This window comes from Arvicanthis niloticus, chromosome 12 (genome assembly GCF_011762505.2).
Source record: "Arvicanthis niloticus isolate mArvNil1 chromosome 12, mArvNil1.pat.X, whole genome shotgun sequence".
Lineage (NCBI taxonomy): Eukaryota > Metazoa > Chordata > Mammalia > Rodentia > Muridae > Arvicanthis > Arvicanthis niloticus.
Genome location: NC_047669.1, coordinates 58,808,218 through 58,829,878, shown reverse-complemented (window position 1 = coordinate 58,829,878; position 21,661 = coordinate 58,808,218). Strand labels below are relative to the sequence as shown.

At 39.5% G+C, this 21,661-nt stretch overlaps 1 long non-coding RNA gene across 1 annotated transcript in view; it reads left to right on the top strand.

Moving 5' to 3' along the window:
* Positions 1–19,985, top strand: part of LOC143444077 (uncharacterized) — a 36,941-nt gene extending 16,956 nt beyond the window's left edge. The window contains exon 4 of the long non-coding RNA XR_013113619.1: positions 19,698–19,985. This is a non-coding gene — a long non-coding RNA (uncharacterized LOC143444077). The remainder of the gene's footprint in view (positions 1–19,697) is intronic.
* Positions 19,986–21,661: the final 1,676 nt, after the last annotated feature.

The window sequence follows — 21,661 nt, the reverse complement described above, 5'->3', positions numbered from 1 at the left end:
GAAGGAGTTATGCAAAGAAGCTGAGGCTTCGTACCATGAAGAGAGCCTACAGGTGAAGACTTACATTGGTCATGGTGTCTGTTCACAGAAATAAAACCCTAACTAAGACACACAGTATTATCTCATAAATATATCTTTACATTTTTTCATCTTTGCTCCTATTTTTATTTTTTGATATCTAGTTTTTAGATTCATCAGGAATCCATTAATCAGTATATTTTACTGTAACACAGAGCCATTTTCTTAGCACAACTTATTGAGCAGCAACATTTGACTAAAAATTTACAATTCCAACTTTACCATGCATTGCAACTTTACACATATTTGAGACTATTGCTAAGCTTGTTCTACGTTATCATTGATTTATCTGTTTATTAAAGTCTAGTGTTTTGAGTGTTCTAGAGTTTGGATATATATGCCCTGTCATCCATTGTGACGGCTTCCTGTTCCTTTCTAACTCAAATACTTTTTTGGAGATTCTTACTTGTACAACTAAAACAAGAGTATGTTAAATTGATTAGTTATTATCATCTAGTTATCTCTCATCTATCTATCTATCTATCTATCTATCTATCTATCATCTATCTATCTCTCATCTTTTATTTTAAGCTAATTTATTCTTTGGCAATTTCCAGCATGTGTATAATACATTATCATCATACTCACTACTCCACCTTCTCTTATTCCCATTCCCAGCATCACTTTGCCCCCAGGATGATTCCACATCCTACTACCATGGCTTCTTGTTTATTTTTGGTTTTGCTTTGCAATTCCCTGGGTTTAACCAGGGTTTCCTGAAGTGATTCTCCCTCCTGCAGCAGCCTTCAGTTGTTAAAATCTCTTCAAAGAAGGGATCCCCTCTATCCATGACTGAGTATTGACAGATCCAGTCATATGCAGGTAGCTAGAGCTGCTAAGTTCATTGTTGCAATGGCTTTGTTATGCCTAGGAGACAGCATATCACCACCCTCATCTCATTCATTCAGATTTTATACTCTGTTTGCCCCTCTTTAGTAATGTCCCCTGAGCCTTCTAAAATTTGACTTGGATTTCTCACTGAGGGCTGCGCATTCAACAGTCAGCACCTTGACCAATTATGGTTCTCTGTATTAACCTCGGTTCACTGTGAACAAAAGCTTTTTGGACAAAGGCTGAATACAGCAATAATCTAGTTAGAAACATAAGATTGATTTCCGTTTATGGAAATATGTGGTTCATCTCTGGCGCCTATGGCTTCCCAAGCTATGAGTCTTTGACTAGTTCTCCATACCAGGAAGGAACTCTCTCCTGTGGAATTGTTCTCATGTCCAATCAGAGTGTCCCCAGTTACCTCTGTAAGTCACAACTATACTAGTGGACAAAGCTTTCCTGGCATATTGTGCTGTGGCATGTGGGGTCCATAGCTGGATGAGAAATTGATGCTTTTTCTCTCTCAGTTGCTAAATAGCAACTTCTAGAACTAGGAAAGCTAGCCAGCATAGAGGAAAGTTCCAGCTCTGTTCCAACATGATTTCCCTATGTCCAACATTTAAACATGTAGTATCTTTAGCAACTGGGTCTAACTGTCTACTGCTGGTGGGCAACCAGGAGCAGTTGGCATAGCCTGTGTTGATTTTGAGGGTATCTGGGTCCTTCCTGGCTAACTATCACAGGGAGGAATCCTATACTTTTCATTGGAATTTTGTTTTATCCATACTCCATAGTATCTAGATCAGCATTATTTACTTGCACAGACTGTTTTTTTTAAAGTATATTCATATTAATCAGCTTATATTTAAACACATATAGTTCTTAGTTTCATTTGTCAATAGATATGCTAATTACTAAATGTCTTAATTCTCATGATAAGACACCACGACCAAGGCAAGTTATAACACTGGGAATTGATTGTTTCAGGAGCTTGAAGTCCATGATGGCAAGGCATGGGAGCTTACATCATGATCCACAGTTGGAGATGGAGACAGAGATAGAGAAGTCCAATTCAGAAGCAGGGTGCTAGAAATGATACATTCTTTTAAAACAACATATCTCATCCTCACACAGTGGTCTATACAACAACAAGGCTTTACCTTCTAGTCCTAGTCCCACAATTTGGGGTCTCATTATTCAAATTTATGAGCCTAAGGGGCCCATTCTTATTTGTACCACCACAGTTGCTTACCATATTGTTTCTTCATAAATCTCAAGTTGGGTTAACCCTCTTTCCTACCTCCTCCCTTACTCCATTCCCTTGTCTCCGACTCTTTTTTAAATCTTGACATCCTTGGGATCCACTTTAGAGGTCTTCCTCGTCTAGATATTTCAAGTTAAAAAGTTGAAAACAACAATCTACATAAGAGAAGGAAATGTAGTTTTGTTCTTTCTGGATCCAGGTTACCTCCTCACTCATTTGAATATTCTCCAGTTCCTTCCTTCCATCTTTTTTTTTTTTTTTTTTTTTTTTTTTTTTTTTTTTTTTTTGCAGAATTTTAAATTTTACTTTTGTTTATAGCTGAATAAAATTCTACTGTTCATATGTGCCGCATCTTAATTATTCATCAGTTGATGGCCATCTGGATTGATTCAATTTTCTAGTTATTTGTGACTAAAAAAAAACAATGAACACATCTGTGGAAGCATTACTGTAGCAGGATATGCAGTCCTTTGAGTATATGTCTGAGAGTGGTAGAGTTGGATCACATGGTGGCTCTGTTTTCAGTTCACTCACTGATTGGCACTTTCCTTTGTTATATAGAATGGCCATAGTTTCATGAGCCTCCAGTTCATCAGTTGTTGGCTGGATTTACTTTACAACGAGTCCTATCCAGAAAGTCATTATCTAGTCGGTATGTCAAAGTATACACCCTGTGTTTTCCTCTGGCAGTTTTTGAGTTCCAGGTCTTACATTGAAGTATTTAATACATTTTATTTGAGTTTTGTGCAGAATAAGAAATCAGGATCTGATTTCATACTTCTACATATGATATCTAGTTTTCCAAGCACTATTTGTTGAAGATTCTATCTTTTCTCTATGCACGATTTTGTCATCTTTGTCAACATTTGGGTGGTTGTAGTTGTGTAGACTTATATCTGGATCTGGTGTTCCATTTATCTATATGTTTATTCGTGTGCCAGCACCATCCTGGCTTTGATATTGAGGCTCTGAGGTATGACCTGAAGTTAGGTATGGTGACACCTCTAAAGGTTTTCTTCTTGTTTAGGTTTGTGTTGACTACCCAGGGTTGTTTGTGCTTCCACATACATTTTAATATTGCTTTTCTACATGTTTTGAGGAACAATGATGGGATTTTGATTGGACTTGCATAGAACCTCTAGATTGCTTTGGTATGATAGCCAGTCTTTTCCTCCTCCTCCCTCCTCTTCTTGTCTTGGTTTTTCAGGATAGGGTTTCTTGGTGTAGCCCTGACTTTTCCTGGAATTCTTTCAATAGACCAGGCTGGCCTTACACTTAGAGATTTGCCTGTCTCTGAACTGAAAGAACTTCAATTTTGCTTTTTCAAAAATACTTTTTCTAATTTTATATAGGTATTATTTCTTAAATTTATCATTGGTTCTATGTATGTTAAATGTTTCTATTATAAATTATAAGTAGAATGTTTTACCTACAGCCAAAGTGAAATAGATCCCATTCTGGGGCTCATTGAGAAGCATTTCTGGCAAGCAGAAGCCATCAGATATATCACCGCACATGAAGAACAGAGGCAGAGAAAGGGAAAAGCATGGTAACTGCATCAGCATTTTCAGGATCTCTAACCCATCTTTATGACAAGGATCCACACACATATATTTCTTCTGTAAGAAATACTGTAAAACTAGAGGACATGGAAAGTCTTACTGTCTACAGTAACTTATTTTTGATTACCTTTAGGGAAATGGATGAAAGGAAGTCTGTTAACTCAGAGTGGATAAACCCTCTGAGTACGACTGAACTTGCCCTGCTGTATAGACATATAGTTCAATGGTTGATGTAGGGAGCCATAGAAAGGGTCAAACTATGGTTATGAATTTGCAAAGCCCTAACATACACATGGTCATAGAGTGTGAGGGTTTTTTTTTGGGGGGGTGTGTGTGTCTCAAGGAACCTCAGCCTTTTAGGGACTGGGAAGAATCTTGTCAAGACTGTAGTAGGGTTGTTTGAAAAAATACAGTGAGGGGCTAAGTGGACCAGAGGATTTTAAGGACATATGGTAAGCAGTAGGACTTCCATAGCAAACTACCCTAAGGTAGGCTTCTGAGAACTATAGTGCTCTCGTGTCTCACAATTCTAGAGGCTGTGTGTAGTTGTTAGAAGCTACAGCCACCTCTGCAACCTGTAGGGTAACTCCTTTGTACCTTTCCTTACCCTCTTGTGGCTCACCAGCAATTTTTGGTGTGCATTGGTTTAGGAGTATATAACAACCCCTGTCTCTGCTGTCATGTGTCTTCAGACACATGTTTACTTAAAAGGATGCCAGAAATATTGGCTGAAGGGTCAGCCTACTCTGGTATGACCTCATCCTATTCCAAATTACATCTGCAAGGACTCTATTTCCAAATAAGGGCATATTTCTGGGGCCCCAAAGATTGGGATTTTTATGCAACTTTCTAAGGAAAGTCACAATGCCATTCATAAACCAATGTTAAATATGTGAGGTGTGATGTCCCAGCGCTCATTGTGTTTTATGGTGAAGGAATTATTAGTGGCTTTGGAGAGAGCTGAGATCAAACTTAAAGCAAAGTTCACAGCAGTGCCTTAGTGAATATTAAGTGGGGAAGGGTCCCTGTGAACGAGAGAAGGGCGTAATCCGAGGGTGGCAGAACACTGAGGATTTGAGAGTCTCTAAGAATCCTATCTGGTCATCAGTTTACAGTGAAAGAGTCTTAAGGCAGCAAGTACATCTACTTAATAGTGTAATACAGAATTAAATGCTCTGGTTCACTAAAACTTATATTTATATAGTTATTAAAACAATCCTGCATCTGGCTGTGTGCTTTCTATTAGACTATTCCAGCCAGTACAAAAACACTTATATTGGTGTAAGCTTATTGTGTCAGATGCATGCATGTATGTATATACTCAAATGTTTATCTATACATTGTATTATTTCCCAAGATTCAAAACATTGCTCAGTTATAGAAGGTAGCAAATTTGTCATAACACAATGATCTAGAAAGAGAAGGGCATTTACAGTTTATAATCAGAAAAGATTGCTTTTCTCTCAGAGTCTAGAGAAATCACTATGTTTCATTTTTCTATGATGAAGCCAGAAGTTGTTCAGCATTTGGCATTTTCTGACTGCCTGTTTTTCATGCACAGGACCCTGGGTTCAGTCTCCAGAACCAAAGAAACAAAACTGAACACCCTTTGTCTAAACTTGGCAAGACAAAGTCATTAGTACTGCTTCCAGATTGTTTCCTAGTACATCTAATATTTAAATATACTTTATGTGTTGTGTATAATTTTCAGCAAAAATGGAATGCTTTTTTAAAGTTGGAAATAAGTATTTCCATCAATTAATTAATTGATATTAAAACTTTGTATATAAGACTGTTTGATTAAGAATAGTATTTGGTTTAAATAATAACTTTTGATTCAGGAGCTTTTGATTATATACAAATGGGGTCCCGTTTCCTTTTCCTAATCTCTGAAGAAAGAAAACATGAGTGAGTATGTACTTAGTACTTCTTGGTGGGGCTGAAGGACTGCTCAACTTTGAACCAGGAATATTTTTCTTTCTACATCAAATGAGTCTTTCTTGCTGAGAGCTCTGTCCCTAGTTGCTCATATTGAGAAGCCCTAGAGCCTGGAATCGGGGAACCATCCTTGACAGGCTCAATGTTGCCCCCCTCAGGAGTGTCTATGCAATGGAAAGTTGCAGTCCCCACCCAAGTGTTTTGAAATGCTGAGGTACAGTCAAACCTTTGAACTTAGGCTTAAAGAGCAAATGAACATAAACAACACAGAAGTCACTCTTCTCTGAACCGGGGGCCCAAGAAAATGCTCTTTATCTGGGTATGCAGAGCCAGCCTTGCTCCCTGGGGGAAAGATGATTCTTTCAGTAGCCTGGGAAGCAGCATTTTCTGTAACAGGAGTTCTTAGAAACAGCAACTTTCTAGTGACTCACACTAACTAGCTGGTTTCTTAGTTTGAGCTGGGCAGCCCATAATCTCTTCAGGTTCAGCTTTAGGCAACTGCCCCCTAACGGGCTTTAGGCGACAGGCAGTGTCTGGACTTAGGAAGGGGAATTATTGTAGTTGACCCAGAATTGGACATGGGACTTTGGAGCCTCCTGGATAACAGAGTTGCTTACCTTCTTGTTATCAGCCTGAAAAACTTAATCAAGTGACACATTTTCAATCCCCTGACTGTCTCATGACCAACTGGAAGGTACTAGGCAAAGCTCCGTCCAGGAAGCTTGTCATAAATTTGTCGACTGGACTCTGCCTCAGGAAAAAGTGTAGCGTGTCCTGGTTTGTCTTCATACTGCTGACTCTGAGAGCTTACGGTTTTGCTTTTTTATTTTTTTATTTTTATTGTCCCCTTCGTGGTGTTGGGAAGCAAACACAGGAAGGCACACACGGTAGGAGACGTTCCATCACTCAGGTGTATCCCTAGCCTGAAGGAGTAGTGTCTTCTGGATTATAGTAACGTTCTTATGCTCACGTACAGAACACCGCGTAGCAGATTCATTCCTGTTCTTACAGAGGTTGTGGAGCGGAGAAACCATAGATGTTAAAGGTCGGTGATGTCAGGAATGAGGAAGGACTTATTCATGTGGGAGAGAGGCTCCACTGAGGCTCAGTCAATACTAAAATTGTGGCAGGTCTCTCCTGCACCTCCGCGCATGCCCAAGCTTGCCAGGCAGAAGACCCTGGAGTCCATTTCAGATCAATGTTTTGTGTTCGCTGTGACATGACTGTCACTCTTACAAAGCGTATGCTTTCTGTGCCATTAATCACACTTTCTTTTACAAATATAATTAAGTAGAAGTGATGACAAATTGTACTAGTGCTTTTGTTTTAATAGTTGGCTTTAAGTATTTGGCTGAAGCTAAGATTTCTTTGTTAGACATGGGAAAGAGTATTATAATATACAAAGTAATGAAATATTTGTTTTAGGTAAAGAAAGGAATCCTCAATCATTTTTATTTACATTCCTGTACAACTTGGGTCAGGCTGCCCTACGAAATTCTCTTTTCTAGAGAAGAAGTCTACACACTGACCTCATAGAGTCAACTTAGAGCATGGAACCAAGTCAGCCAAGACCTTCGTTTGCTATGCACAATTATTGCCAATTATTGTAGTTTTCTAGAATAAGACAAAGGATCAATAGTCTAAATAATTTTGGGCAAAACTGATTTATTACTTAATTTAAAAATTTCTTCATGGAGAGATAGTAAAAAAAAACCATTTCCTTATTTTAAGATAAAAATAACAAACCAATCAGTTATATAATTTTAGATTCCACTTTCCTAAAAATATGTCTTTTTAAACGATTGATTTTTTTTAAAGATCAAAGACTGTCAAGCCATAGAGATGTCTTTAGAAGTTTATGTTAGTGCAGTGCATTTAATTAAATTAAAAAAATAGAAGAAATCCTAGTTAATGATGGAAAGTTAAACTATGTCATAAATATAGATAAAATAAGGAGATTTGTATTTTAAAGGCACTAATAGGGCAGAAATAGGAATGACCAGCAGGGGGCTTTTTATGTTTCATCCACCTTTCAATGAAGGAAACTGAAACTGACTTTACTCTTATTTTTTTCTAAGAGAGGAACTGGATGAGGGAGCGGGACACTGATGCTGTGCTTGCTCATCCCAACAGTCAAGTTCCCTTCTGTTGATTCCTTTCTTCCCTTTCCCTCTCCACACTTGTTTTCCAAGACCTGGTAGGTTTGATGATGCCCGCTGGCCTGTTATCACTGGGTTTCTGTCCTCACCTTAAACTCCACCTTTGAAAACTTTCTGGGGAGGATTTGAATGATTGTCTTCCCATCAGACATAAACTGAAAGGTAGTTAATCAGAGCAAAAAGAAAAGAATAGTTTAGTTCTGTGGATGATATGATAGTTATATAGAAAATGGTTTTAACTTAATCATGCATTTGGGGGAAACTTTTGGGAGCCTGACTGGGGGGAGTAAAGGAGAGTTGGAGAAAGCAGTCTAATAGGACGTTCTAATTTTCTTATTTTATTCTTTTATGGTACTCTTGTTGTTTTGAGGCAGGGTAGCTCAGGTTTTGCTGTATAGCCCAGGTTGGCCTTAAACCCATGATCCTCCTATCTCAGCCTAGGGAATACCAAGATCTTAGGCATGAGTGACTTTGTCTGCTTTTAATGCATCATTTTAAAAGAATATGTTCTCTCAGCAATTTGGAAGTGAGTGAAGGACATCCAAGCTGGTGAAGCCATCTGGAAACAAATTCTCATTGATTCTGGTATACAGTAGCAAATTATCTTGGTCTTTTTGTACATTCAAAAAAATTCACTTTCCATTTTTTTCTCCTCTAAATCTATTTTGTAAAACTTAGGCACGATGTTTTTAAAGTGAGGCAAAGCAATTCACAGAGAGTAAATAAAAGGTAAAGACATTTTGTGTTAACTGAGTGAAGTCCCAAGAGAAGCAGAAGCTGACCTTATCTGAGTTTTCAAATAAGAATTAAATCTTGACAGAGACATCCAACCATGGTTCTAAAATTAGCTTAGATGTTCCAAGTAATTCAAAAGTCAGGAATTCTCAGTTTCATGTTCAAGGCACAAAATCCGTTTAGGATTTTGTTTTAACTTGGAGAAAATGAAACTTTGATTGTTGAAATAAGGCAGACAGTTGAGAACAGCTGGCCTAGGGTCACACTTACCAAACTGTGACACACGGCACTGGGACAGGGGTTATTAAGACTAGGGAATGAGCCTGTGGCTTCTTCATATGCTGACAGCTGAAGCCCAGATTGGGATGGATGGTTAGTGATTTTCCTACAAATCATTGTGTCTCTCTGTACACAATGTAAATAAATGTCTCTCTGTAAAGTAGAATTCAGAATTCAAGTGATGTAAATTCATGTGTTGAGCTCCTCACCCCCGGGGGATGTGTGAAAAAGTAGGGCCTTTGTTAGGAGATGAGAAAACAAAGAAAGCCTCCATCAACGTGATTAGTGACATGGTGACAGAGGCCACCGAAGGACCCCTGTCATACCCTGTACTCTGTGAATACACAGCCAGAGGATACAGTAAAAGAGGCAGTAGGCAGGGAGCTGAGGAGATGGTTGGCTCAGTCAGTACTTGCTGTGCAAGTGTGAGTATCTGAGTTTGATACCCTGCACTCACGTAACTGCTGCAGTATGAGCTTATAATCCTGGTGTTGGAGAGGTGGAGACAGCCAGATCCTTGGGGCTTGCTGGTCAGCCAGTCTAGACCAGTTGCTGAGTTCTCAAATCACAGATCACCCACTCATAAAAAAACAAGGATGATGGTTCCAGAGGGACAGGTCCCGAAGTTGACCTCTGACCTTCACACTCATGTATGTGTGCATGCACACTTATCTACCCTTAATATGAATATAGAAACAAATAAAATATAGATATAGAATATAGAAACAAATAAAACAAATAAAAACAAACAAATAAAAAGCAAAGGAAGAAAGAAAAGTCTTCCCTTAAATACCAATATCACTAGTACTTAGTACTAGTACCTAGTAGCTAGCTCAAATCTTGGATTATCTAGTTTCCAGACTAGTGAAACAGAATAGTGAACCTGTGACACATCGGCACTGGGACAGGTTCCATTGTTCATCAATCATCCACTGTTTAGGACTTTATTACAGCAAGTTGCACAGACAAAGACAATTAAATAGATCAACTTTTAAGAAAATTTGAATATAGAAAGGCCACTTGTTACCGGACTGCCCTCAAATATATCATCAAAATAAATGCTTGGCAGGTGAACTATCAGATTTCTTGCCTTCCAAGCAGAGTGGGCTGATGAGATGCCTAGCAGGCCAGTTAACTGTCTATGCATTCAAGAAAATTGCCCAGAGCTTTAACCTGACTTGTTCGTTATTAGAGAATTGAGAGTATGGAGTTGAATAGTGCTTTACATAATTTGTATAGTTAAAGACATGTGTGTGTGTGTGTGTGTGTGTGTGTGTGTGTTGGGTGTGTTTAATCGAAAACTTGAGATCTGTTTGAAAGGATAATCCTGAAGAGGGGTATGGAAGCAGAAGTCGCCTGACTTACTGCACAGACGTACATGTGATTTATATATGTTTGCATGGCTTTGTCCTTTACCATATCTTAGTTCCCAGGGTTATCCTTCAAAACAGGGAGGGAATGTATTTTTATTACCGAATGATTTAACCAGTGGCCGCGATTATATGACTTATAACCTTGGATTTTAAGATTGTCTCTAGGCATAATTTGAGGCAGGAATTTAATAGGTTCTTTGCCTGGTCCTAAAAGAAGAGGTCAATAAGAGAAGAATTCTTTATCTCGTTGCAGGTTATAAGACAATTCCTGGGAATAATGTGGCAGGGAAATTACTTGGTGCAAATTACTACTGACTATCTATCAGTACAACTACCCCAAGGAAAAGATGCCCTTTACTGCTGTAGCATGCCTCTGGTGTGCGTGAATGGAAATGTGCAATAGTAAATCTCCCTGTACCCTTTCCTTTAAGAAGCACTGTATCACCTTCTTTTTTCCTCTTACCTGAAAGTGACTAAGAAGTAAGAGTTGGGGCTGGAGAGACAGCTCCAGCTTAAGAGCACTTGCGCTCCTACAGAGCACCTGGGTTCAATTCTCAGCAGGGCGTCTGAAAAGCCAGTTCCAGGGATTCAACACCCTCTGCTGACCTCCTGGGACACTGACCATCAAAGTGCAGGACTAAACAGCCATAGAGATTAAAAAAAATTAAAAAATTGTTAAAAGAAGCAAAAGTCAATATATATACACACATACATTCACTGAGCACGGTTCTCCTCTGAATTGTCCATCATTCCGAACAATCAGACTGTATTGCATAGGAAATCTCTGATCTCAGTACAAGAGATCTGACAGCAGTTAGGAGTGTTTACTGTGGTTGCAGAGGATCTGAGTTTACTTCTCAGCAAATACATCAGGAGGCTCAGAACCTACGGTAACTTGGACAGAGCATCTGATACTTTCTTCTGGCTTCCTCTGACAGGTGTGTGTGTGTGTACACACAGAAGAATAAAATATGTTTTTTTTTTTTTAAATAAAAAGACTCTAGTAGAGAAATATTAATGACTGAAAGCTAGATCCATTCATTGTATAGCATCAAGTTTTAATTAAAACATGTTTTATGTTTTCTCAGGTATTGGCTATTTGTAGTCAGTTTGCACAGAACTTAATTTTTAAATTTAGTTTTACCAATTATTATTTTTATTGAGCCTGTGAATGGGCTCTGAAAATTTCTTTTCTTCCTCTGTCAGCTCCTTCAGAGGTTTTCCCACTGTGTTGTTTGGAATGAGACATCCTCCATACTTTTTGTAGGGTTGAAATACTTGTCCCCCGTTGACAGCTGCTTGGGAGGTTAGGGTTGTAGCCTACCTGGAGAAGGTGTGTCAGTGGAGGCAGAGCTGTAAGGTTTTGAGTCATCTCCTGCTTCCTCTTTGTTGATCAACATGTAAGCTGTCAGCTCCTGATCCGCCTGTTTTTAGTCAGCTACCTCAGGAACCCTAAGCCCCAAATAAACGTTTTCTTCTTGAAGTTGCTTTGGTCATGGTGTTTTGTCATAGCATTAGAAAAGTAAAAAACAAACAAACAAACAAACAAACAAAAACCCAAACCTCCCTTAAGCCCAAATTTATAGGATGCCATATGGGCCCCACTGGACCTTGATTGGTTCAATATAAGTATTTAAAGAAAAGGTATAAAAAGATAGGACCAATCAGGGAGAAGCTGCCAAATAGTAAGAGAAGATTCCTGAACTTAATAAAAGCTACTAAAAGTTCATCATCAAGTCCTGGCTGCCTCTGTCTTTGGAGGGGAAGGGGAACTTGTAAGAAGATTTCTATGTGTTTCCAGGAGGAAGATTTGCAGGCTATCTGGTACTTCTTGTTTTCCTCATTCCCTCAGCTGGGGAATATCACTGAGCCGGCTTGCTTAGTTTCTTTCTTTCTTTTTCTTTCACTATCCTTGTCTGTCTCTGTCTCTCTGTGTCTGTCTCTGTGTCTCTGTCTCTGTCTCTGTGTTTCTGTCTGTGTCCTTCTGTGTCTCTGTCTGTCTCTGTGTCTCTGTCTCTGTGTTTCTGTCTGTGTCCTTCTGTGTCTCTGTCTGTCTCTGTGTCTCTGTCTGTCTCTGTCTCTCTCTCTGTCTCTCTCTCCCTGTCTCTCTTTGTATCTCTCTTGGTGATGTGGCTGCTCCTTTGTCCTTGTGACTTGAAAATGCCAGCTGTTCGAGGGCTGTCAGAAAGCTACAGCAGAGAGGGACTGAGGCACCTACCTCTAAACTTTTGTGCAGAACATTTCACCCTAAAACCAGGAGGAAAAGAACAGAGGCTTATATAGTTTTTGTTTGTTTGTTTGTTTATTTGTTTGTTTTTGTTTTGTTTTTAAATAACATAAGGCAATTTTAAGCTTTCTTTAGTTATCATTCAATTAATCTAAAAATTTGTCCCTGTAAACTAGGGTGTGAATTATTTTGTAAGTATGTAAATAAAGAGGTTTGTTCATGTATTTTGGGGCATGTCAAGATTTCAGACTAACTCATTTTAAAAAAGATACATTTCTTACAAGTTGTATCCCCACCCCATAGGCCACAATTGTATTATTACATGTTTTTTTTTAATTTAATGTCCATCTAATTATTGCTCAGATCATCTTATTCCCATTTTTACGTTTTTCCTTTTTTTCTTAACCAAGGGAAAAAGCAAACATACTGGAGTGATTTGCAAGATGAGGAAACAAACGCACAAACAAACCCACAGAGCAAGCCAAACCCCTAATGTATTAGCTATCTATTAAATTCAGAGGCTGGAAACAGCAGTCATCTAGGACAGTGGCTTTTCAACCTGGAGGTCACAAGCCCACTCTCAAACCTCTTATCTCCAAAGATATTTACATTACAATTCATACCAGTAGCAAAATTACAGTTACGAAGTGCCATCGGAAATAATTTCGTGGTTGCAGGAGGTCACCACAACAGGAAGAACAGCATTAGAAAGGCTGAGAACTAAAGTTCTAGTACCTTATTGCTCTGGTGGCTTAAGGGTTCTGGAGAAAGCTAACTGGATCTCCTGATCTCCTGTTGGGACCTTTCAGTTTCCAGTCACATGTCTTCCTTGGCTGTCATCAAGGTTTTGGTGAGGAGTGGTCTACTTCCAAGTACATGACATAAGTTTTTGGTAGACTCCATCTCATGACACACTCTTGGTCGGAGTATCCCAGTTACTTGATTCTCACCCCAGACTGACCTCCAATATGGCCTCTTCAATAAAGCAACTTGGTGCATCAAATCTCTCAAGGGAGACTGTAAGTCAGAAGTCAAATCTTCTATAACTAATAGGAATCCCCTTACTCTTACTCATTCTGTTGATTAGAAGCAAGTTATGAAGTCCAGAACATGCTGAAGGCTAGGGAGACACATAGAGCCTGATGTACAATGGGCAGGGTTCACTGGCATTTATCTTAGCAGTGTACCTACTACAGCTGGTGTGATCTAGTTATTACTGTACTTACAAATAAACAATTTAAAAACAATTTTCTTATCTCTCATATTTAACCATGCAAAAAATAGAATCACAGCTAAATGAGGACATTTTATGGTGCATGCCTGCACAGGCATGCACACACACACACACACACACACACACACCAAATTATATAAAAATTTCATGAAATAGTTAAGTACTTTCTAGAGAACTCTAGAAGAGTTTATGTTTAATAGCGCAACGTTTTCTTCTATAAAGAGGAAAAAAAATGGTTCTTATTGGCCTATTGGACTTGAATATGGGGCAGATAAGATACAAAAAACAAACAAAACAAAACAAAACAAAACAAAACAAAATAAAACAAAACAAAACATGGCCTTACTAGCACATGGATAGAGGTTAGGGGATAGCATGGTGTGTACTTGTAACTGACACTTCACAAAGTTTTATTAAAATATATTTCTCGAGTTCTTTGATTATTAATAGCTGTGCATTAGCTGGACCCAGTGAGTCAAAAATCTTTATATGGCATGTAAACGTGAAAACATTCTCTGCATTCAACAATATAAAGAACAGACCATCCCAATACAGACTGGCACTGCTACAAGTGGGAAATGTCTGGATCAGGTCAGGTGGGTGCTTCTGACAAGTGGGAGGCAAGGACCAGCATTCCCAATGCTCATGCATATCCAGTTCTACCCCTCTTGGTTAACAATAGGACACTCTTGATCCTTTTCAGGTAGCCAGGATCATGTGACTCTGGCAATGGATAACAAACAAAGGAGATGCGCTGCTTCCTGGTCCAAAATACAGAGGAATGGATTTGATTTTCACTCGTCCTCCCAATGTAGTGCTCCTGGTGTAGTGCTCCTGGTGTAGTGCTCCTGATGGATGTAGTGCTTCTGATGTAGTGTTCAGGGAATTTCCAGGTCCCTGCTAACCCAGTGTCTTGGTTGAACATAGGTAAGAAAAGAGCCTGTCACTGGGTATGTCTTGGGTAGGAACCCAGTCAAAACTAGTGATCTTCATGCTAAGGCAGTTAGTCGTCTGATTTTTCACCCATTCTACGACAAGTTTCCATGAATTGAGTGACTTAAAGCTGAGGACATTTATGATTTGTAATTCTAGAGGGAAGAAAATTTATAATCAAACCACAGTCAATTCTGAATTCCTACTGGCAGCAGGGGGGAGAGTACTAATTAACTTTGCCTTCATGACTTTCTAATGGGCACCTGTACTTTGTACTCTGCTTGTTTTCCATCACTTTGACAAATAGAAGAACCACTTAAGGACCAGAAAATTCAGTTTGGCCTCTAATTTCAGACGGCTCCGTCCACAATCACCTCGCTTCATGGGGGAGGCAGGACATTGTGGTGAAAGAATATTTTTGTTTGTTTGTTTCTTGTTATTTTCAAGACAGGGTTTCTCTTGTAGTCCTTAATGTCCTGGAACTCACTCTGTAGGCAAGGCTGGCCTTGAGATCTTGGAGATCTGCTTTCCTCTGCCTCCGGAGTTCTGGGATTAAAGGCGTGTAGAGGATCATTTAATAAAACCAAGAATCCACTTCATCATGGACAGGGAGCCAGGGAGGGAGGAAAGGAGGGATAGATGAAGAAGGCAGGAGGGAAGGAGAAAAGAAAGACACACACAGAGAGATAGAGACAGAGACAAAAACAGAGACAGAGAGACGGAGACAGACAGAGACAGACAGAGTTTGAGAGAGTCAGAGAGAGTCTGAGAGGTCTGAGAGATTAAGAATATAGAGGAAAGAGATCCCATTCCAGGGTATCATCCCAGTGACCTACTTTTTCCAATGAAAGTTTTGTCACCTATGAATAGTAAAATGTCATTAATATTATGAATCCAGTGGGTCAGAGTCTTCATGACCTAATGATCCTCCATCACTTAACTTTGCCTCATTGGAAACCAGGGCTTCAAAATGTGAACCCCTAGGAGATGTTCCGAAGTCAAACCACAGCATTTGTCTTATCTTTAAAGCTGGCGTTATAGCATCTTCAAATCCATCTTTCCCTCTCTTCTCTCTTGTTCTCATATACTTATACACATAAAATATTAAAGAAAAAAAGGGGAAAAAGAGCCACAAAACATCTTCTGTGTGAAGAACCTATAGGTTTCCTTAGGAAAGAGTTAGATCATTAGGGAAGACAAAGATAACATTTACAATAACATTAACTTACAAAGGTGCAAAGAGTCTTTATCCATATTCCTCAAAGCCAGAAATCTCACTGAGGGAGAAGATTTAGGATAATTGAATTCTTCTAAGATTTTTCCATTATTAGATTGAAAATTTTGTTGTTTCCTTGGTGATTCCATCTGAGGCTGATCTACAGGTTTCTCAGACAAGTTGCTGAGTGTCTGATCCTGCCTTCCACCCTAGAGATGGGACAGTCCAGTTAAACAGTTGTTTCTTATTTCAGGAGGAGATACACACTTGGATAAGGTTTTTGGCAAACTTGGGCTTTATGTGATAATGACTTTAAGTGACAGTCATTTAGCAAGGGACATTTCTAAAGACAAAAAAGAAAAGGAAATATCAGTGGTTAGAGCAGATTCTAAGCCAGCATCATCTTTTCAGTTTTGAGCCCCAGGAAGCAGCCAACTGAGGTCAGGTGTAGATCTAGGTCCTTTGTGTACCTAGGTACAGGATAAGGATGGCAATGGCATGGTCACAATCAGAGTCAGCTCTAGGAATAGAGGCTAGAAAATATCCACTGTGGTACAGGCTATGAGTGGCCACATTGTGATATCCTGTCAGTCATAGCAAGGTGCCAGCATAAGCTTGCCATTTTTTAAAGAAAGGTAGCTGCAGTTCGAAGTGATGATAACTCAGAAGAGTGAGGGATAACCTGGGAATGTTGATAAGGAGATGACCTGGGAATATTAGTAAGGGGATAACCTGGAAGTATTAGTAAGGGAGATAACCTGGGAATGTTGATAAGGGGGATTACCTGAGAATATTAGTAAGGGGATAACCTGGGAGTATTAAGGGAGATAACCTGGGAACATTAGTAAGGGAGATAACCTGGGAATGTTAATAAGGGGGATTACCTGAGAATATTAGAAAGGGGGATAACCTGGGAATGTTAGTAAGGGAGATAATCTGGGAATACTGGTAACATTGGCTACAGTTTCCTGTTACAAACAATTTCTCTTTCAATTACTCCCATTTCAATAAAAAAGTAACACTATCACTTTCATGTCATAACCTGATCATTTATACAAATGCAGCAAAATGGGTAATTGGACAAATAACTATTTTTTTTTGAGTTTACTTTGATGGTGTTTAATAAGAGATCTTAGATTGAGCTTCTAAAAGCCTTTTGGGCCAAGAAATCAGGAACAAGATTTACTACCAGATTTCATTTCTTCCCCATAAACTTGGGTAAATTTTGATCTTCTTGATATCATTCAAATGCCTATGGGTCACAGATTTGCTAGGAAGTAAATGGCCTAAGTCTAAGATCCTGAAGCAACAGCTCAGAATTAAAATGATCCCAATGGCTTTTATATGAGGATAGTAATGGCATGGTCACAATCGGAGTCAAATCTAGAAACAGAGGCTAGAAAATACCCACTGTGGTACAGGCTCTGAGTGGTGCTTGGAGGAGGCATTGCAGGGCAGGTCCTAAATGTAGAAAGATGTATTATGTGGTTGTTTCTTCTGAATTGAAACATTCTTTTGGGGGGGGCAAGTTACTTAAAACTTAGAAAGTAAAATGAAATTTACAAGGCTTGGAGAATGGATTAACTCAACTTCACTGAAGAAACAGAACTAAAAAAGTAAATATATATATATATATATATATATATATATATATATATATATATATATATATGTTGGGAGCCATTCTGCATTTGCTGAAGTAGCTATACGCTCGCCATTATAAGATGGCGCTGGCTTTCTGTTCCTGGTTCTTCTTGGCCTTGGTGTCTGCAGCTGTGCGCACTCGTAGGCGCGAATTTTCCCGCTGATAGTACTATCAGTGGATATGTAAATGAGACCCCAGTCTGTAAGCCAATGAGGACAGATCATGTCTCTTTGATAGTATATAAGTCAGTACATTCTGGGGCTTGGGGTCCTTCCTTTGTTCTCCATCTTGCATCCTTCTAACTAAAAGAGCTGTAACAATAAAAGACACTGTCAGAAGAATCTTGAGTGTGACGTGCTCCTTATCGGCGAGGTAGCGTGTCGCATATATGTGTGTGTGTGTGTATGTATGTATGTGTATATATATATTTGTGTATGTGTATATATATATATATTTAAAGGGAGTCTATAGGCTGACTGATAAAATGAGGTCTGGGTATCACTACTAGAGAGCAGATCCTTATTGAATTTATGCAAATAACTATGTTGTCATGAAGTAAAGGCTACTTATTTAGAGTGTCCAAATTCTCAAGGGATCAGTCAGATAAGGAATGAAGATAAATGTTTCTTTATCCTTCGGTATAAAGGATTCATCTACAGAATTGTGATTTCCCATAACCTAAGAAATGAGAAAATGTGCTCCTTAAATGTAGAAACGGAACACTGAACCCCAGCCGCATTCCACGCTAGTCATAAAAGACACTAGTGCCATTCCTCATCAGTTCACTTATTCTCATGTAATTAATTCTTGTCCTGCTTGATCTCGGGCTGGTGATTTTATGAACCCATCACTATCTCCATTAAATCTGGAAACTGTTACTTACTTCTCAGGGTTCTCTTAGTTATGTCACCAGAAGCTCTTACTCAGGACTGCCTATTACAGTCACTTCCACCCTTGTCTTGGGTGGTCCTTCTTGCTGAAGACAAAGTATTTTGGTTTGTACTTGAAAGAGGAGCTTTTCAGAAGACATGGGAGAGATTTAGTGACTGGTGAAGGATCTGCTTGGCTGGTACCATCGTGTAGTTGACCCAGAAATTTGCTTACCTCTGGGTGATGTAAGACAGACTACCTGGGGAGACAGAACACACATGCTTACACGCATGCATGTACACACACACACACACACACACACACACACACACACACACACACAATCAGTGCATATCTATTCAGCCCCGATAGGAAGCTCATGACAGACTAAAGTATGGGTAGCACCAAAGTTTAACTTAGCAGACCAATGAGTTTTATCGGGGTTGCTTTTAGGAAACTAGGGGTGGGCTTACTAACAGGAGCAGAAATGACTCAAAGACTGTATCACCAAAGCCTACTCCAGCATAGTGACAACTCACATAAGTTGGAAACCTGGATCACACTGCACAGTATGTTGGCAGCTCAACAGGTTGGAACATGTCCTTCCTTGTTTCTTCTAGGCATCGTGGTTGGTTCAGGCATCTGGACTTTGAGAGTCTGTTCTTGCAGCTTGGCTTGTATGTGAGGGACCCTCAGCAGTATTTACAGCTTATATACTATTTGAGAGGAAGATGCTTAGTGAATATGCTCAGTTTCAGGGACTTCCTAAAGCTATATTGAGTTGTTTGCATTCTATCTTAATGAGTTTCTGTGGGTTGGAATGTTTCACTATCAGGACGTTGAACAGCTAATCTACAACTACACAACTGCCACACAACACTGAGATATTCAGGATTTGAAGCTATTAACAGGGAATACAATATTGTATCAGGATATATAATAGAGAAGAGGATACTATCATGTTTCTGGGGGCTTTCTATAATATCTGAAATACTCATATTATTAGTATAGGCTCAGAAAACACAACCCAGGCTTGAAGAAATAATTTCTTCTTTAACAATGCTTCTCATGCAATTTTGCAACCAAAAGAACTTAGATCAGTAAACATCTCTCCTCTTATAAGGTGAGAAAAGTCTTTTAGATTTTCCAGATGACCTTTCAGAAATCTCAAAGTGTTTATCAGGTCAAGAAGATTTCATTTAGAATTTGGTTTTATAAACTGTCAAAAATGTAAAAAAAGATTTGCCTATCTGGTTAAACAAGACCACAAGTCACTCTGGGGAAATACTTATTCAGCCAAAATGCTGAATAAAAACTTAAAAGTTAATCTCAAAACTTTTGTCTTTTTCTTAGAGTTTTGAATCCTCCAGCCTCAGTCTTGGATTAGAAGTGTTCATGGTGCCCAGATCTTCTATCCCTGAGAAGATGCATTTCTGCTAGATGACGTGATAAAGACAACATAAAGTACAACCATTACGATGACCAGGATGCGTAATCCTTTTTTTTTTTCCAGATGACTTTGACAGTAAAGAAAGATGTCTGAAGTCTCCTTTTAAAAAACAGATCAATAACCTAAGCAAATGTCTTTCCTTCGGGGCCCAAGGGAAGATACATGAGTCTCATTCAGAAAGAGAGACAAAATAATCAATGGACATAGTTGGAGGGAGGGAACTGGGTGGGAGGGGGATGGAGGAAGGAAACAGGGACGGGGATCAGGTGTGGGTAGAAGGAGTGTGGGAGAGGGCTGGGAATGACACTAGAAATGGATAAGGGGCATCTCTAGAGTATCTGGAAACCTGGGACAGGGAGATATCAATCCACCCAGAAAAGGTTCAACCCCAAATTGGTCCTGTCTACAAGATGCTCAGGGATAAAGACAGAACAGAGATTGAGGAAATGGCCAACCAATGACTGGCTCAATTTGAGACACATCTCATGTGAGAGAGTCAATCCCTGACATTATTGATACCCTGCTGCTATGCTTGCAAACAGGAGCCTAGCATAACTGCCTCCTGAGAGGCTTCATTCACCAGCTGATGGAAAGATGCAGAGACCCACAGTCACACATCAGAGGGTTCTCGGGGAGTCCTGTGGAAGAGTAGGGTATAGAATTGAGCAAACTGATCAAGGGTAAAGGACACCACAAAAACCTAGAGAGGCAACTAACTTGGGTCCATGGAGGCTCACAGAGACTGAACTATTAACTAAAGAACACACTGGGGCTGGACCTAGGCCCCTACAGATTTGAAGCAGCTTGCTCTTCATGTGGGTCCCCTAACAATTGGAGCAGAGGCTGTCTCTGATTGTTGCCTGCCAGTAGATCCCTTTCCCCTAACTGGACTGCCTGGTCTGGCCTCAGTGGGAGAGGATGTTCCAGGGTGGGGTGGTCCCCAAGAGGACTTTCTCCTTCTCTGGGGAGAAGGGAGGGCCAAAGAAGAGGGGTTTATAAGGATGAGATTGGGAGGAGAGGAGGTAGGGGTGGGAAGTGGTGATCAGGATGTAGAGTGAATTATTAAGTAAATTAATTTTTAAAAACTTCTTCCTTCCTTTGTTCCTTCCTTTGTTCTTTTTCCTTCCTTCCTTCCTTCCTTCCTTCCTTCCTTCCTTCCTTCCTTCCTTCTTTCCTTCCTTCCTTCCTTCCTCCTTTCCTTCTTTCCTCTTTGTGAGTTTCTTATTTGCTTGCTTCTTGTTTGGTTGTATCTGGAATGGTATTAAATCCATTAGTCCATGCTGGCCTTAGACTCTGGACAATCCTACTGTCTTTGTCTCTGTTGTAAGGATAACACACATAAGCCACTATGCTCAGCTTTTCAGATGCTTCTTTGTAACAGAGAAAAAAGACTGATGTCTGGTTTTATAACAGTGACCTCTTGCTATTAAGGTTCAATGTAAAACTTCACAAGAATCCATTCAACTGTGGTTGACTTCCCCCTCTCTTCTTTCTCTGTGTGTGTTTTCCATGGACCATTGCAGCTTTTCATGGCCATTCAGGTGTTTGTCTTTTCCCCCTTTCCTTCTAATTCTGGAATCTTTAAACAATCTCAAACAGCAGTCTTTTACAACAGGGCTATTTCCTCAACAAAAGCCACACCCTATATTTCTTCCTACGTTGTATGCACTTTCCCCTCTTCCCTGCATTAATTCCAGCAGCTTAATTAATGTGTATTCACATTCTTAACCCTAAATGTTAATATCCCAGACAATGCAGTATAGACTTGTCAACGGTGTATATGAAAGCACCCATTTTGAATAGACAAGAAAATGCAGAAATGCACTGTCATAACATCTGGAGATGTGGCTTTGAGAGGACAACAGCA